Consider the following 16081-nt stretch of genomic DNA (forward strand, 5'->3'; position numbering starts at 1 on the left):
CCCTGCCAGTCATCTCTCTCTATATAGACACTTTGAAGCATGGCTGTTTGTCCTTCAAGACCAGCAGGAGAGTCTCTCTCGTGCTAGTCTGCTAAGACAGAGTCTTGTATGATGTAAGGTAATGTTGGGAGTGACATCCCATCACCTTAGCCATATTTTCTGGACTAGAAGTGAGTCACATGTTGCACCCACACTCAAGGGAAGAGGATTATACAAGGGGTCATCTCAAGGTGTGTCCACTGCAGTGGGTTATCCAGTGTCTTCGGAAAAGTGATGGAACATCCTTGATGCTGTGCATACAACAAGGTGGGTAAATTGAGTCTAATGACCACCTTAGAATCAGACATGGGCTGAGGGAAACCCTTCCCAGCAAAGGACCAATGCCCCGTGCAGGGTGACCTGGGAGGGAGAGAGGCTGGTGGGAAGATGGGAAGGCAGCCCAGTGGAAGATTTGGAGAGGATCCAGTGCATTCATTCCCACATGCATCCCCACTTCTCTTCTGCAAGTCCTATCCCATCTTCCTCACCAGCTTGCGTCTGACCAGGTCCAGCCCATGGGAAGAGGTAGCGGGGACTTGAAGGACAAGAGACTGGGAGAAGCCAGACATTTTCAGCAACTGCTGTGTCTCCTTCATGGCTTCTGCCTGGCAGCCTCCTGCCATGGTCCCAATGCCACCAAATGGCCCTGCTTCTGGGTCTGTGTCCCTTCAGTCTGAGGGGCAGTGCAGGCTTCCTTCTGTTGCTGGTCTTGGGGTTTCCCCATTCTCCTGTTTGCCTTCTTAGTTCTTCCTTCATCCCCATAATCAGTTCTCTGTATCGTATTTATACTGTTTGAAATCCCTGGAGTCCCCTGTGCTTTCCAGACAAATCCTTGATATAAAGGGTTTTGATAAGTTGGTCAGTGTGGCCCAGTGGGGTAGAGTGTTGGAAAGCACTGCCTCGATTATTCTTCCCATCCCTGCAGGGCTGGGGCAAGGGTGAGGCAAGGGAGGCACTCACCTTGCATCAAAATCCTCAGGAATTCAGATAAATAATATTTTTAAAATATTTTATTTATTTGAGAGAGAGAGTGAGAGCACAAGGAGGGGGAGCAGCAGAGGGAGAGAGAGAAGCAGGCTCCTCGCTGAGCAGGGAGCCTAATGCGGGGCTCCATCCCAGGACCCTGGGATCATGATCTGAGCTGAAGGAAGCCACTTAACTGACTGACCCACCTAGGCGCCCCGTGAGATAAATAATATTTTAATGAATAAAATAAAACCACTTAAAATCTATGATACAGGTTGATGGATTACCATAAGGTGAACATGCACATATGACCAGCCCCCAGATCAAAAACGGAAAGAGCACGGTTCACACCCCAGACACCCCCCTGCCGGTCACCACCCCTCAAAAGTAAACACTATCCCGACTGTCACCATTAATTAGTTTGGCCATTTAGTTTGAATATTGAATAGACAGCATCCTACAGCTCATACTCTTCCATGCCTGCATTCTTATGTTCAATATCTTGTTTAAGAGATTCATTTATGTTTCCATAGGGAGTTATGGTTTCTTTCCAAATACGCATGATAATTTCATTTTTCATTTTTTAAAACACGAAATGTTGTTTCTAATAACGTAGGCTTGTCAAAGAAAAAAAATAAGACAACACAAAGAAGAAAAAAATGCCACTGGGACTCCCATCACTCAGAAGTCTGGCAGACAACCTCTTGGAATTCTTTTTAGGGGCACTTAGAGTTTTTTTGCCACTCAAAATGGGATGATGCAGCACATCTTTCTTAGAATCTGATTTTTTTTTCCCTCAAGAATGAAACAGAATGGTTTCTTTAACAGAGGAGCATAGTATTTGGGGAAGAAGATGATGTTATTTGCCTCGCCTCCAAACTAATTGTGCTAAGTTAGAAAAGTCACCTGTCGCTTACCCTCAGTGAGCATTGCTTATCTATAAAAAGGGCCTAAACTAGTGCCTCCGCCTCCCTCTCGGGACCGTGAGGCACCGGCCACCGCTGCGTGGGACAGTCCCTCTATGGGCCACCGGCCACTGCTGCATGGGACAGCCCCTCTACGGGCCGCCCGTCGCCGTGCAGCCGAGTGTGGGCGTGATGTTACTGGCTCTAAACAAAGAGCAGCCTCGTGGCATTTTTCCACAGTCCTGTGGGATGACGGAGAAGATAAGAACTAGAAACCTCTGAAAAGCAAGTCTACAGTTGTCCAGGAGAGAAGAAGCTGGAGGCTCTGAGACAGGAATGATTGCCCACCTTCCAAGCGAAGCAACAGTTCTAGCTTAGCCCTGTGGAACAGGCAAACTCGTGATCCTGGGGTTGGCAGGAGTGGGAGAAACTTGCAACACGGCAGTGCCACAAAATGCCCCCCTGAGGTGAATAGTAAAGCTGTGAGGGGTCCAAAAGCCAGGGAGGTAGGAGGAAGGCAACGTGCAAAGTGATCGGGTAAGGGTCTGAAGGGCAGGGCTGCATCTCCTGCCTCCAGAAGCAGCAACAGAAAGCCAAGAAGGCAAGAGGAAGGAGCTCTTGAGGTGTTAGTGAGAGAGGCCCTTTGACGTCATTTCTACTTGCTCGTTGTACAGTGGGGGAAACTGAGGCCCGGTGAGCTGGAGTGACCGTTCTTGTTGGAAGACGCTTACTAAGCACCTCTGACTCATGAGGCACTTGACTCCCACCTTCTCAATGAATTCTTGTAGCCCTTCATGAATCAGGTGTATTTTCCACATCTGGTGGAGTGGAAGCTGAGCCCCAGGGAGTAAGGCATTTATGGGTCCCCGGTTCCTCAGGGGGAGCTGAAACAGCTGGGAGCAGGCAGGTCTCCAGGTCCGCGGCTCTTGGATTGAATCCTCACCCGGATCCCCCGGGAGCTGGTGCAAGCGCAGGTGCCGGGGCCCCACCTGCTAGAGGCAGACGGTGCGGTCTAGCCCCCCTCCCCAGGGACCTGCGCTTTAACAGGTGTCCTGGAAGACCCTGACGCAGGACGCCTGCCACTGCACCCAGAGACTCCAACCTGAAGGTGTCGATCCCACCGCAGGGTACCCCTCTGTACCACACACACCCGACTGCCTTCTTTACCTGGCGGAAAAAAAATCCAACACCACCACCAAACCTGTGAATCTATTTCACCACGCTGGCTGATTTTGTTTTTACAGCCACTTTTCCTGCAATAGGAAAGGAGCAGAACCTTAGGGAGGCGCCCTGGCATGCAGGAACTGTTCGCCGAAAGCCAGAGCCCACCCCTTTCCACTAGGGGGCGAGGTCTGCCTCAAAAAAAAAAACAGGAACCAGACTTTTGGTGGCAGAAATTTGCAACCAAAAACTTTATCTTGTAGAGTCTTCCTCGCTTGGTAGTTGAGAGTGAACTTTCATACACCCTGGGTGAGGCACAGGTCCTTTGAACGTCTACAGTGCTCACATCATAACATCTCTGAACTTGGGAAGCGTGAGTCTTGAGACAAAAAAATTCTTAAGATGATCTTACAAGCTCTTCTCTTTGTGAGAACTTCTTAGACTAGAATTTTAAAGCCTACAGTCACAATGGCCAAGGCAGTGACCGTGAGTGCTGGTCAGCATAAGCTGTTGTGCGCCACACCCATGACCACCTCCCTTTGCTGCTCTTATCACCCACCGTCTGGCTCACCTCCCCAGACCTTCCCCTCCAGCAGGGGTGGACAGGAGTCCCTCTGTGCGCAGCAACTCCTTGAGTGAGGTCTTGAAGTCAAACACGAGAGTTTGGGTACTAGCTCTGCCCTTTACTTGCTATGTAGCCTTAGGCAAGTCACCTAACCTCTCTGAGCCTCAGAGCCTAATCTAAATTTGGCAAGAAATCTTGTGGTTTTGTTTGTTTGTTTGTTTGTTCAGGATTTTATTTATTTGTCAGAGAGAGAGCGCACAAGCAGGGGGAGCGGCAGGCAGAGGGAAAAGCAGGCTCCCCGCTGAGTGGAGAGCCCAATGCGGGGCTCCATCCCAGGACCCTGGGATCATGACCTGAGCCGAAGGCAGACCCTTAACTGACTGAGCCACCCAGGTGTCCCAAGAAACCCTGTGGTTAAGTGTTAAATAAGTTGATGTGTGATTTATAAAGCACCTAACGCATAGCAGGAGCTTAATACAATTTATTCCTGCTTTTCCCTCATGGCTTGGAGTCCTTTAGTACTCGGTGAAGGTTAAGAGGAACACTGTGTGATCTTGGGCAAGTTTCTTTCCTTCTCCGGGCCCGATTTCCCTTATACAAAATGAAAAGGTTTAAACTAGGTGCTCTTGGTGGATCTTCCCAGCTGCAATCTTTGAGTCCTCTGATTCCATGAGTAGAGGAGAACGGAAATGGATGGCTGAGCCTGTGAAGCAGAAGGAGCGTCTGGGGAAGAAATGAACTGTCTTACTTTTCCATAGGCTCATCGGAATGAGAAGGGATTAGAAAGAGTAAAAGGTATTTTTTTCCTCTCTCCGCTTTAGAGGGTTTTGCATCCTGGAGGCTGGTGTGTCTGTGGGACCAGAGAGGAGAGAGGAAGTTTTTGCTCTTGCAAGCCTAGGCTGGCAAGGGGAAGTGCTGGGGGCTGCTGAGGGTGGGGGTGGGTAGGCTTCCCCGGGACTGGGTGGGGCAAGTGCCAAGCTCCATCTGCGCACAGGCTGTTGGTGTAGGATGGGGTAGAGGTTGGTCGGCAGACCCTGAGGCCTGAAGAGCTGGGGCAGGGAAGGCAGCCTCCCCTGAAGGAGGCAGAACGGGAGAAACCTCTGTGAGGGAATCCTCGGGGGCAGCGCTGCCCACTGAACTTTCTGCAATGATGGAAATGTCCTGTATCCGCCCTGTCCAATATGGTAGCCACTCGCCATGTGTGGCCTCTGAGTACTTGAATTGTAGCCAGTGGGACTGAGAAATTGAATTTTTAATTTTATTTCCTTTTAATGTATTGAAATTTAAATGGCCATAAGTGCAAGTAGGAGCGGAGTGACAGCAGGCCCAGCATGGAGCGAGGACCGGGTTCTTCCGGATTCTGGAACCCCGCCAGGTACGGAGGCTCTCAGTCTCTCCCCAGGGCCCCAGAAGTGTGGCATCCATAGCCAGCTGTGCCTGAGGCTCAGCCCGAGGCCACCCCAAACATTGGCAGACTGCTGGGTGAAGGCCACCTCTCTGAGAGCAGAGAGAAGGCATGCTAGGAGAAAGAAGGTTCTAATGCCAGGACAGCAAACTCAGCTCTGTATGGTGGGATACATTGTTACCCCGCTTCTTCTACCAGCACTGATGGTTATTTAAATTTAAATACGTTAAAATGAAATAAAATTAACAACTGAATTTCTTCATCGAATTTCAAGTGCTCAGTGGCCACATGTTGCTGGGAGCTAGCATATGGGGCTGAGTGGATAGAGGACAAAAGACATCCATGGCCCTACTTCATGACTCTGAATGAGTCATGTGCCCTTTGTACTTTCATTCCCTGACTCATTCTTTCATTCCACAGACTTCTAGTGGCTGTTGCCTTGGGTTAGGGTTTCAAAGGTGAACAACACAGGCCCTACCCTTATGGAGCCTACAGAGTAGGAGAGACAGGTGTTGATGGATGCCTGAGAGCCCTGAGGAGAGGGGGCCCAGTTCTTTGAAAGAATAAAGCGGAGAAAGCTGACCGAGACCCCAGGCGGGGGAGTGAGGCCCAGGAAGGACCCTCCCCAGGGAGGTGACGCTTAGGCTGAGAGTAGAAGTAGGAGTGGAGTTAAAATAGTTTGGGCAGAGAAATCGGAGCAGAGACAGAAAGTAGATGAGTGGGTGCTTAGGGCTGCGGGGGAGGAGGAGACTGGGGAGATAGGGGCGACGGCTAAGGGGCACAGGATTTCTGTTCGGGGCAATGAGAATGTTCTACTATGGACTGATGGTGTTGGTTGCACAGTTCTGAATATGCTAAAAATCCCTGAATACTGCACGTAAGTGGGTGAATTTTGTGATACACGATCTATCTCAATAAAGCCATGAAAAATGAAAAGAGGAGGAGTTGGGGGTTTGGGAAAAGCCTCCAGCCCCGATGACATGTGCAACCATGTCTAGAAGACACAGAAGAAGGCCAAGTGGCCAGAGCCAGCGGAGTAAACAGAAGAAACGGCTGGAGCGGAGGGTAAGTCGGACCCCAGAGGGACCTGGAAGCCACAGGAGGGAGCTTGGTCTTTTTCCAGAGAGCAGCCAGGAGCATTGAAGAGTTCTTCAGCCTGGGCCTGACCTGATGAACTTGGCGTTATGAAAAAAAAGTCATTCTGGATGATATATGGCAAAAGGAGTGGGGGTGGGGGCAGAGCAGGACTGAGCACACTTAAGAGGCTTTGGCGGTGACCCCGAGGAGAGGTGAGGGGGCGTGGGCAGGGGTGACAGCCGGGCAGAAAAGTGGAGCTCACCGCTGCTCTGTCCAAAGGGAACGACCATCCCTTCACTGCCCCGTGTGAACGTCGACCATGTGTCAGGCCCCTGGCACCACCCAGGGGTGTGACTGTGGCCACTTGGGGGACAGAAAGCTCTTCTGCTATCGCGTATTGTGTACGCGCTTCTAGAAGTGGGTGCGCAGGTGCACTAGTTTGTCTAAAAATAACTATCCCCAAAGGACCGCGGAGGGCGGTGGTATAAATTGGAACTGCCTTCCTGAGGACAATATGGCAATGTATTAGAAAAGGCCTAGGACGTAAACTGCTGTGGTAGGTCATCATCATAGTGGCCCCAGGAAATCCCACCTCTCTGTTCATGCCTCTTGGCCTTGCTGCTCTATCCATCGAGAGACGGTGTCTATTTCTCTACCCTCTTGGATCTGGGCTGGCTCCGGGGCTGGCTTTGGCCAATAGAATATGGCAGAAGGAACATCGTGTGTGTTCGGAAGTCTAGGCATAAGGGGCCTTGCGACTCCCACTCTTTCCGTGTGGGAACCCTGAGACCAGGACGTGTAGCAGCCCTGACTAGCCTGCTGGAGGCTCAGAGACCAAATGGAAGAGAACCGAGGACCTTGGCCCACTGGCAGCACCAATTGCCAGACATGTGAACGAGGCCATCTAGAACCTTCCAGCCCAGTGGGCCCTCCAATGAATGACCCCAGGGGGGGATCACACTGCAAAGGATTTCTCCAGCCAATCCTCAGAACCACAAGAAATAATTGTTGTCTTAGCCACTAAGTTTTGGGGGCACTTTATCACCCCACAAAAGATACTGAACTACATGCCCTTTTGATGAAACAAATCCACTTTAGGTATTTATACCAATAAAAACAAAAATAAAAAAAATAACCAACAATTTAGTTACAAAGATGTTCCTTGAAGCATTGTTTATGATATAAAACATTGGCATGATCTTAGATTATCCAACAGCAGGGATTAGATAGAATATGGTACATATGTACACTATACAATCATCAAAAAGATATTATTGAGGGGTGCATGGGCGGCTCAGTTGGTTAAGCGTCTAACTCTTGATTTTGGCTCTGGTCATGATCTCGGTGTTGTGGGATCGAGCCCTACATCAGCTCTGTGCTCAGCAGGGAGTCTGCTTGAGGATTCTCTCTCCCTCTTCCTCTGCCCCTCCCCACTGCTCACGTGCTCTCTCTCTCAAATAAATAAATAAATCTTTAAAAAAATTTATTATTGAGGTATGCTAGTGGCAAGATTTCCAGAATCACTATTAATTAGAAAAACAAAACATTTTCTAAAAGTATCTATGATTCCATTAAAATATGCATATTTTATTTGTATTTTGAGATGAAATTGATGGGTCCAAAGGCATATGCAACTTCAATCTGATATTGTTAAAATGCTCTCTAAAGATGGATGTCACAATATACTTCCCACCAGCAGTGATGAGCCTTTCTGCTTCTCTATGTCCCAGTCACGTCCCCAGCCACCTGCTAACGCATTTGAGAGGCCGGTCAGTCCACTCTCAAAGTCCATGTGAGTTAGAGCAAAGGTAGCTTTAACCTTGATTTCGCTGAACAGGATTTCCTGGTTTCTTGGCCACCCAGAGACACCTTCCCTTGACCCATTTCTCACCCCAACAAAGGGGCCTGATTTACTCCTGGACTCCCGTACAGAGAAGGAACATTCAGGTGCATCATGAAAAGCCAGCAGGAAGCCAGGCGTCATGCCAGGGGGATGGGACGGCGGCTGGCAGCCGGGGAGTCATGTGTCGACCCAGCATGCCAGAAAAGGCTCAGTGAGTCTCGAACACAGTGATTAACTTCTCTTTAATCTCTGCATCACTGAGCAGCATGGCCAGCTGCTTGGCTTCCCCAACAAGCCCTGCATGAGTCACTGATGTCTTACTGTGGACGTCCCACTGTGGCCCGCGCACATTTCATTTCAGGCAGGTGTGACTGTTCCTTTATGTGCCCTTGAGATACCCAGGGAGTGAATAATGCCTGCTGTCCCCTCCAACACAAGCTCAATACTGAATCAACAATGCCTTATTTAAAACAAAATGATATTGCTCTAGAGTCTTTTTTCTGCTCCATTTCTTTTCTTTTTTCCTGGCTGTTGAATCAAGGCTGAAGGTCCCTAGGATGTGGGGCATCTCCTTAAATAATAGGAAGTTTATTGACTCATGGGTTAATTGAGAAAATCATTTACCAAACCATACGTGGGCATGCTGTGCTAGCAACCCTTGAACTGCCATCCAGGCTGGGACCCAGCTGTGGCCTGCTTAGCTCTTTCTTCTAATGTGGGTCACTCCTTGAACTAGGACAGTCTGCAGGTGTCCCTTTTGTGCTCAGACAGACACTCAACTCTTAGCCCTTGAAAGAAAGAAGTTGGAACAAAGGCCTGCTTTGTTGGGGCATGTTGGGGCATAGGAATCGGGGAGAGAAAAGCAGAACCTTTTTCACACTGTGGATACCTTGTACTCCTCTGACTTTATTATATAATCTGTTACATTCAATCAGAATCACGGAGACCTGGATTCCCCTCCCCTTCCCTACAGTTTTCTAGCTGTGTGATTTTCAGCAAATCACCTAACCTCTCTGAGCCTCTGTGTCTCGCCCTCACAAAGCCACTGTGACCATGAGATGAGGTGAGGAATGGGGATGGGTGGGAGGCCGAATAATGATCCCCAAACACACCCATGTCCCATGCCCCGGAAGCTGTGAATGTTCCCTTATGTGGCAAAAGGGTGTGAAGGCAGGTGTGATGAAGTTAAGGGTTTTGAGTTGGGGAGGATCATCCTGGGTTCTCTGAGCAGGCCCAGGATAATCACAGGGGGCCTTACAAAAGGGAGGCAGCAGGTCAGAAAGGCAGAGGGGATGCGACTATACAAGCAGAGACTGGAGTCATGTGACCATGAGCCACGGAATGCTAGCGGTCTTTGGAAGCTCCAGGAGGCAAGGGACAGATTGTTGACCAGGGCCCCCGGAAGGAATTGGCCCCGCCAACAGCTTGACTTGAGCCCAGTGAGACTAGCCTCCTGGCTTCCAGAACTCCAAGAGAAGAGATGCGTGTTTTAGGCCACTTGGTTTGTCATGTGTTAGAGCAGCCACGGGACACTAATACGGGGTGGCCTGTAAATCTAAAACCCTGTGCACGTGGACAGATTGGCTGTCAGGTAGCCGGAACCAGGTGAGGCCAAGCACGGAGGGTGTGCCTGATGAGCCAGCAAGGTGGCCGCCCGCAGGTGTCTCCTTGCAGGGAGGGGAAGTGCCTGCAGAGGCGCTGTGAGTGGCCGTGCGGCCGGAGTGAGGTCTGCTGCTCAGCCTGCCGGGTCACCCAGATTTAAGCCCCAGTCCCGTGGGGAGAGACTCTGGACAGAGCCGAAGGAACTCTTTTCCAAGGGACTCTAACAGTGTCATGGGGGGAAACTGAGCTGCTTTGGGGTCCGGTGACAAGGCAGGACATGGAGGGAGTAGGGAGCACTGAGCCCATTTCTACAGGCAGCATGGCATGGCTGTAGTCCAGGACACCGCCTGGAATGTTCTGGCACCCAAGGCTGCATCTCAGGACCACTGGCCCACCTCAGCCTTGACCTGGACGGTGGAGAAACACCGCTCTTGGAACTTTGCAGGCAGCTGGTGTCACTAAGAGATTCAAGCCAAAGACCTCACTTTCCCCCTGAAACTCCCCCAAAGAAATAATGCAGTGAGCCGTTGTGGGGAATTGGGCGTTGGGAACCACTGGCATTGGGACTCATGTGTGAGGTGCCCACCCACTGATGAGGCCCTGGGACCCTCAGGCTCCTGGCAGGCCTGCCTGTGGGCACCCACCGAAGCTCCTCTCCAGGACAGCTGTTCCCCAGATAACCCGCTGACCTATTTCAGAGCACCCCCTCCACTCCTTGCCCAGGTGTGACCACCCCTCACAGTTGGGAACGTGGCGAATTCACTGGAACTCAAGTATGACTCTCTGGGAACTCCTTCTCCTCTCCGTCACATGTATTCTGAGTCCACCTGGAGGGCTGTCAGTGTGACAACCAGGCAGATGCTGGGTGTCCCGGGGCTTCCCATGCTCTGGGTGTCTCGGAGTTTTGTCAGCCCAGCGGCTCTGCCGCGCAAGGCAAGGGCTCTGTGAGCTGGCGGCTGGACCGACCAGTGGGATTCCTTCTGCCTGAGGATTCAGTCAACAGATCCTGAGTGGATGGGCCTCAGGCCTCATCTATTGTGAGAGAATCCTCACCTGCTTGGCTGTGCTCCTCGGCGGACCAGCCTGGGCACGCACCTCCTCTCTCTCCTGATCTGCAATCCTACCTCTCCTCCAGCCCCACCATAGCCCACAGTCTACACGGCAGGCCCAACAACCCCAAACAGAGTACAAATCAGACCAGATCATCCCGCCATTGCTTTAAAGCCCTCAATGCATCCTAAATAGGACTTGGAAATAGATTGAGCAACAAATATGCAAGGTGCCTGGTTAAATCTGAATTCCTGATAAACCATGCATAATTTTTAAAAATATAAGCATGTCCCAAAACGAATCTGAAATTCATATTTAACTGGGCATGCTGTATTTTATGCGGCAACCCTAATTGAATACAATGAATTCAATCTTGACTCTTCCCCTTGATGGACAGAATCCTGGGGTTCCCACTTTTGCCTACTCGGGGACCTCATATTATGCCCTCACTCTCTCCACATGCCCCATCACGTTAGGCTTCCTGCCGCTGCTTAAACACTTTCCCCACTCTGAGTCTTTGTACATTCTGTTCCTCTGCCTGGACCAGGGCTCCCCAGATCCCCACATAGATGGTCTCTGCTTATCACTCGGGTCTCAGCTCCCAGTCACCCCCTCAGGGGGGGCTCCCCTGAACCCATCCAGGTGCTCTCTGCCGCCTGTTTTCTTCCTGCTGTACACCTAACTTCACTGCTCACTGGTCTGGAAAATCTCAGGAGCTAGCCAAGTAAAAAGGCACAGGAAGCCCATGAAGTGATTTTCCATCAGGATGGCCTGAGTGAGGGTCAGTGGAAAGCTCTGGAAGAGCTCCTCTGGAGTCTTTCTCCTCCTACCTTCTCCCTCCTGGCCCTGGTTCATAGCATCACTAACAGATTGCATCTTTCTGCCCTCACCTCTGCACGGCCTATGCTCCCTTCTTAAGCCTGGCTCCCCTGGCCAAGGGTCAAGGAGCCTTTGGAAAGTTCTTCCCGGTCCCCCAGTGTTGAGGAAAATCTCCCAGAAGAGTCTTAGCCTTGTGGTAAGCGTACCCCTCCCCCCACCCCTGACACCTTTCTCAGAGCAGGATGTCCTGAGTCATTCTAGAATTTCAAAATTTGTAATACCATGCATGAGGGGGTTGGGGGGCGGGGGTGGCCAGAGAAACTCTTTGTTTAAGCAGGGTCATCTCCTTCTGGAAGTCAACAGCCAGTCCTCAAAATCCAGAATGTTCTTGATCCCTGCATCTCTCCAAGGCCTTCAGAGGTAATGCTTACCTGTGGTGGAACCAGTTGCATTTTTGTCCCCCCATCCACCTCAGACTGATGCTTCTATAAAATACGATAAAAAATGAATGACTAGAAAAACAAAGACTTACAAAATACAACCTCCACCACTATGCATTTGTATGTTACAACATCAAAATGCTATACACACTTGTAAATGCTGACTCTCACTTTCTGCACATATCCCAGTGAAGGTGGAGAATAAATGTGTGTGCGCTGCACCAGGCCACGGAACACGCTTAGAGTACACAGTACAGGAGAACGATCAGCTTGGTTAAGGTAAGAATCCTGAAAGTGTTCTTTATTCTTTCCTTTTTTTTAAGATTTATGTATTTATTTATTTGTCAGAGAGAGCACAAGCCGGGGCGGGGAAGGGGCAGAGGGAGAAGCAGGCTCCCCGCCGAGCAGGGAGCCCCATGCGGGGCTCGATTCCAGGACCCTGGGATCATGACCTAAGCCGAAGGCAGACACTTCACCGACTGAGCCACCCAGGCATCCCTTCTTTATTCTTTAGTATATGAATCTATAGCCAGAGATTTTCTCAGTAGACAAAGGCAATAGGAAAGCAGCCCTGATGGTTTACTATTCACTCAGGCCCGTTATAGGGGAAAGAGGACTTACTCCATCAACTGGAGGATCCCCAAAGCCACCATCTCTCTGGCAGGAGACAGAGGTGGCTTCGTTTGGTTTGCTTGTCCAGGACTGACGAGAAAGGGGGGAAGCAGCCACTCATGCTTTGAGGGGAACTGGAGGTGGGTATGGTTCAGAGACTGTGAGGCTGGGCCCTGTCTACTCCCCTGTCCTACAGGGAAACTGGCTCAAATCAAGGAGTCTTCAAGCCACATTTGCTCTACGATTCTGTTGGGATGAATGCTTCAAAGTCATGACCACTCTTATAAGAAGACCCAGTGGGTATAAACCTTAATTTACAAAATGGTTATTGGTCGTTAGGATGGCTCAAGTGTTTACTCTGTGGTAGGCACAGTGCTAAGAGCTCTCAAGGGCTCCCCATTACCCTACGAGGTTCTTTCCATTGTTGTGATGGTCACTTTACAGATCAAGGGTCTGGCTTGAAGGAGCCAGAGTGCCCTGCCCAGGAGGTACGGCTGGTGAATGACAGAGCCGACCGTCTGGTTTCAGGCACCTTTACCCGCTTCATCGTGTCACCTTCCAGATCCATTAAAGGGGTTAATTACGACTTTTTGGGAAAAGATTCCCTGGCGCAGGGCTCCCCAGAGTCCAAGGTAACCTGTGCGTGACACTGTGATGTTAGAACAAGGACGAAGTTACACAGATGACCTCATTTGGAGCCGTGGTTCTCAAGCTCCGGTGTGCCCATGCCAGATTCACCCAGAGGGCTGCTTGTAACACAGACTGCTGGGCTCCCACCCCAACAGTGGGACTCAAGGAATTCAAGGAATTCGAGGTGAGAACAGAGAATTTGCATTTCTAACAAGCGGCAGGTGATGGTGAGGCTCCCTGTTGGAGAGACAGGTAGGGCTGAGCGCTGAAATATTCTCTGAATAGGGGATTTTCTCCCTGGGTCAGGTGGACTGGGGAGGTGGGAGGCCAATGACATCTCTGTTGTCCACTCCAGGGGCTTCCCACCACCCCTTTCTTCTTGAGGACTTGCAGTTTATTCCAAAGCACCAGATATTCTAATCAAGCCCAGTCCTAACTGAACTTGGAAGCATCGTGGCTCAAGAGCAGGTGGTCTTATATCTCCTTATATCTCCTCTGCCTAGCACAGTGGCAGGCACACAGTAGGTCTCTTTTGCTAAATGCCCAGGAAGATTCTTCCCAGTTGACAAATCCTGTGAATTCCAGTATGTTGCCTGGGTGGGAGGAAGAGCCCGTGATACTTTTCTTCCTCCCCCATCATCTTGCTTAAGTATCTTCAGGATCGGAGATGTACTGACTCAGCCCAGAAATGACAAGGGAAGGCCATCAGAAAATGAGATTCCAAATAGAAATGAAAGTTTTATGCCAGGAAATTGGGAAATCAACACCTCTTCAGCTCAGAGAGGCTATCAATGCACTGGAACCAGTCAGTTCTGCATGGAGTGGGTGGGCACTGCGTTTTGTCCCACAACTAACTCGGGCTAGCCTGAAATGTGACCTGCTTTTGTGGGCTGGTACTAACATGCGAGGCGGACGGGCAGGACTATTATAAGATCATCTTGGGCTCAATCTCGCTTTCAGAGGTTCCACTCCCTGTCCCATCAAACATGAAAACTCAGCCCATTCCACGTTAAAGAGAATTTTCCTATAGATTTCAAAAGGGCTCTTATAATTTTACCTTTGAAATTATTTGGCTATGTAATATTATTATTTAATGTATAATACCTGCCTATAATTTCTTAGTAAATCATGTGTATCTGGAAACTTTTCGTGAAGTGAAAGAAATAGAGTCTGTTATTTTTCAATGTCATGAAATTCAAACTCTCAATTTCACAACCAAGTAAGTTGACAACACGTTACTTTGTATGTGGATATTTGATTAAACCATATTGTCGTTTTCTTATTTTAGAGCTAATAGATTTTTTCCCTGGTTTTAATCGTTTTCCAAGGCTCATAGGTCCAGATGCTGTCTTTTTAGCACCTGAAGTTTCAAATATGCCACCTCAAGGGCTCTTGGAGGCTCTTCCCACCAGCAACCGGGCCTGGGTGCCTCTCCTGCGATTATCTGCACAGCTCACTCATTCATTCACCTGCTCCAGGTGTGTGCACACCCATCACCTGCTCCAGGAGGCCAACCCTGACCACACCCTCCCCTCCTTGGCATCACTAATTCCTTTTACTTGGAGTGACTTTATCATTTTCCATGTACCATATAATTTACTCATTTATTATGTCCATTGTTCCTTTTCTGTCCCTCCCACCCCACCCCTACCTACCCCACCTAGGTGGGACATAAACTTCGAAAGAACTAGAACTGGATCTTTGTTTTTTCACGGATAGATCCCCAGCGTCTAGAAGAGTGACTGACACTCAATAAATACTTGTGGAATAAAAGTATGCAAGGGATGTCGCTGGAGGTCAAGATCCTAAGTAGGGGCTTTTTGTTTTAGGGCCTGAAGGCAGGCAGGGGACAAGACCTCCTTTTGCATAATAATGCCTAGGAGATCTGTTGGCCACCGCTTCACCTCCAGGGCTGGAAAGGTCTGAATGTTAGGTTTATCACCCCAAGCGTAGGTCTTTGTGAGGGCCCGTCCCCATCATGCCCTGCACCCTGGAATCCAATGGAGTGGAGAGTGACCCAAACCAGCTCTGGAGGCAGGACTGGGGAGAGGGAGGGAGGTTGAGAAGAAGTCAGAGACTTGGGAGAGGATTCAAGAAGAGAACACAGGCGAGAGGAGGGAGCCTCTGCTAGTCGGGGGTGGCGATCTGGACCCAAACTGAGGCCCTGTGCCCAGCACAGAGGTCCAGAGGAGTTGCATATGCTGGAAAATCCCTCACAAACCTGCGGATTTGATGGAACATGTCTTAGAACCCGAGGTCAAGGGCAGATTGAACACCTTCCAGGACTCCTTCTACGAGTTTGTTTGCCACAGTGACAGTCAGATCCCATGGCTATGGACTGACCCATCTGCCTCCTCCATCATGAGGTGCCCAGGGGCTGCCAGAACCGGTGACCCCAGACTGTGGCAGGAGCTCTCCCATCCCCGGAGACTGCTGGGGGTTGCTGGTGGAGGCCGGTTTGGCCTGCAGAGAGTGAGGGATGGATGGACTTCCCCCGCAGGACAAGGCAGGGAGGGCTGCATCCTCTTCCTTTCTATGCATGCTCCTGGCTTGACTATTTCTATTACCAAGATCTATAAAAATGTCCAAGAGTAGGCGCCTGGGTGGCTCAGTCAGTGAAACGTCTGCCTTCGGCTCAGGTCATGATCTCAGGGTCCTGGAATCAAGTCCCACATCGGGCTCCTTGCTCAGCGGGGAGCCTGCCACTCCCCCTGCTTTGCGCCTCCCCGCCCCCACTGCCGTCTCTCTCAAATAAATACAATCTTTAAAAAAAAGTCCAAGAGTATGTACAGCATCTCATTTGATCAAGGAGGGACCTTGATGCTCCAACGTGCACCTCTCAGACAAGACGCCGGCATCATTTTCCCCACATCCCTCAAGGATTACAGAACAGAGCTTTGTGTTCTGCCCTGGGGTTCCACCGCTCAAGGGTTCTGAGGAGCCGTGCAAAGGGGATTAGGCACTCAA

This window comes from Phoca vitulina, unplaced genomic scaffold (assembly GCF_004348235.1).
Source record: "Phoca vitulina isolate PV1807 unplaced genomic scaffold, GSC_HSeal_1.0 scaffold28, whole genome shotgun sequence".
In the NCBI taxonomy this organism is placed as follows: Eukaryota; Metazoa; Chordata; class Mammalia; order Carnivora; family Phocidae; genus Phoca; species Phoca vitulina.